Below are 3,229 nucleotides of genomic sequence, written 5' to 3' on the forward strand. Positions count from 1 at the left end.
GGAATGAGATAGAAGTTGTTTCCTGTTTGTTTACAGTCTTTATTGCACCTGAACATCTGCCACAAACAAAAACTAACTTGCTAGTTAACCTGCCTTTGATGTTGCTGCACCTCTTATGTGTCCATAGCTTGCACCGGGTACATCTTATAGAGTTACTACCTACTCCTTTTCTACATACTGAGCAGGGCCATCTACCTGAAGGGGTTTGTGTTTTATCTACCTTCCTACTTATTAGGATTTTGGTTTTAGCTGGGTTGACTCTAAGGCCCTTCAATTCTAGACCTTGCTTCCACACCTGAAACTTCTCCTCTAGTTCTGATAGTGACTCCGCAATTAGGGCAAGGTCATCAGCATAGAGGAGCTCCCAGGGGCAACCTGTCTTGAACTCCTCTGTGATTGCCTGGAGGACTGGCCAGGGAAACTGATGAAAGGGGTCTTGTTTCATGATGACAGTGCTCCAGTGCACAAGTCTTTCATGTCAATGGTTGCTGTACTTGACTGTGGCTTTGAACTGGTTGATCACCCTCCCTATTCTCCTGATTTGGTCCCATTTGACTATTATCTGTTCCCCAACAGGAAAAAACACTTGACCAAGAAGCAGTATCACAGTGATGATGATGCCATGTCTGTTGTTGGTAACTTTTTTGAGCAACTGGATGAAAGTTTCTGCAATGGGATCCAAGCACTGCAACACCAATGGAAAAAGTGTGTAGACTGCAAGAGAGTCTATGCTGAAAAATAAATCTCATTTGTTTGCATTCCATGAGTATCTTGCTCAGCCAATGAACTTTTCAGCCAACCCTTGTACATTGTGTATATACATGTGTGTATACACACACATGTATAAGAAACAAGTCAAGGTACAAAGATGGTTTGAAGCAAGTTCAAGCAAGCTCATCTCTCACATTTAGACAAGATGTGTTGCACTATTCGAACATAAACACCATCCCCGCCTACTCAGAAACCTTGCAAACATTAAGAACAGCAAAATGCAAGGCCCAAACAACAGCCAGACACTGCAAATGACTATCGGCTACAGCTTTACCAATGGTATCCCATCATCATTTAATACATGTAACATCCACTAGGTGTATGTGGGAATAAAAATGGCCATTGTCCCAAGACTGTATCGATAAAAACTGTAAGAGTTCGGACTATCAAAAACAGAGGCAAGTTGATAGAAAGAAGAAAAGCTTTACTCCAAACAGAAAACAAAACACCATTTCAGTCTGTTAAGCACTATGAAATGCATACTAATGATGAAGAGACTGTATGACCCCAGAATCAGGTGTTATTTTACCAGAAGTCATCAGGTGTATAAAGAGTAACAGATTGTGCTACTTACACAAACTATTGCGCTTGTGCTGAAAAGAGAAACAGTACCGCATGACATGAGAGACTATGATATTGTTATCCTACACAAGAGCAAAGGTGGGCAGAATCAGTTGTAATAATTACACAGGAATCTCTTCACTGAGCATCATTGGAAAGGTCTTTGCTTGCGTGGTCTTAAATAGTTTGCAAAATATGACTGACAGAGTCTCAGTATGGCTCCATCCCTTCAACAACTACAAGAAAAATGCAGACAGCAAAGAACCACTCTGCATCATTTTTGTCGACTTCATGAAGGTTTATGACCTTGTAAGTAGAAACAACTTGTTCAAAATCCTTGCTAAAATTAGGTGTCCTCTGAGCTTACTTAGGATTATCCATTCATTCTATGCAGACATGAAAGACATCATATAATTTGATGGCTCCTCCTTGGAATTCCCCACCACTTGCAGTGGAGTAAAGCAGGGCTTGCCCCCCACCCTGTTTGACATCCTCACTTACTATCATGCTAAAGCACATTTTTTGAAACATCAAGTAACAGTGTTTATCTTAACACAAAATGAAACAAGAAACTGCTCCATCCATCTCGACTGAGGGTGAAAACCATAGTACACTTAGGTATGCTGCATCATCTGCAAACAAGAAAAACTTCTGGTATGATAAATACAAATTGCAAGAGATGATGTTTATCGAGGCTACATCCAAAGGTAAAATAGCCTGCAAATTTAGATAGTACTACATGACACAAAACTTCAAAAATCTAACAACAAATCTATTAAATCATTACTGTGTGAATCATAACCATTTAAAAAGATTCCTTGAACAAACAACGACAACTGTAAAATATGCACAACAAATTCAGAAATAAACTGCAAAACTAGAGGTGTGTGCTATATGAGATGTTTGGAGAAGAATTGTAAAAAAGGCCACCACAAACTTCTTTGGAATGGATTGCAGAACACTAAGAGGAGTACTGTGAAAGAAAATAAACATCTGTACTCCATCAACATACCATATTGAAACACAATGGCTTGATGATAAATATTGAAGTAAAAATTCTTACCAGATATCCTGAAGACCCAACTTTATGACAGATTACAAAAGCTGTACAAATACATTCAGCTGAGCTCTTCCCTCCCACATACTTAATATGAGGAACATGAAGCTTAACATCTCCCACCATCCTGCCAGTGACAATCTACCAATACATTGATTCCAGAATAAGGATAAAATATATCAAAAAAACATCTAAAATCAGCTGCTAACACCCACATTCACTGATGCTAGCAAAGAGAAGCTAGGTTAAGTGAAGGTGTCCTCAGCTCTCACATACATGCTTTCTACAATGGAGATATAACAAAGGGGAAAAAATCAGTTGGAAAGTAAATAGCAAACATGTTAAAAAAGTGTGTATCTGTTGAGGAAATTACAGATTGGTGTAGTGAAAAATATTTTGGGGGTCATTAACAAACAGCAAAGGCTTTGGTAAAAGAAAAAGATATGAAATATCTTCTAAAACAATTGCAACTGGTGAGTGTGTTTATAGGTTTTATTAATGATGGCTCATCCCAAATATAACTATATATATATATATATATATATATAATAAAGTAAAGTTGTGGAATACCGTACGAGTGGAAATATATATGAAAGAAGGTTTGAAAATGCACTTATTTTTAAAAAATATTTATTTACTTAACCGGTTTCACTTTTTTAGAAAAAGATTATCAAAAGTCTTTGAGAATAATAAAAAATGTTAAAAAACAGTCTGAGTATTAAAATGCATATATACATTCTTTGATGATAAAATATATTTAAAGTATAAAGCTTTGTATGAACTTTGTAGTGTTACATACTGATTGTCATATTAAGGTGAAATTGTTAAAAACAGTGTTAA

The 3,229-nt window shown here is 36.9% G+C and overlaps 1 protein-coding gene across 1 annotated transcript in view; it reads left to right on the plus strand.

The window, feature by feature from the left end:
• The window catches only part of LOC106874465 (uncharacterized), a 36,207-nt gene that overhangs the window by 17,278 nt on the left and 15,700 nt on the right, over positions 1 to 3,229 (plus strand). The window lies entirely within an intron of this gene.

Source organism: Octopus bimaculoides, chromosome 14, assembly GCF_001194135.2.
Source record: "Octopus bimaculoides isolate UCB-OBI-ISO-001 chromosome 14, ASM119413v2, whole genome shotgun sequence".
Lineage (NCBI taxonomy): Eukaryota > Metazoa > Mollusca > Cephalopoda > Octopoda > Octopodidae > Octopus > Octopus bimaculoides.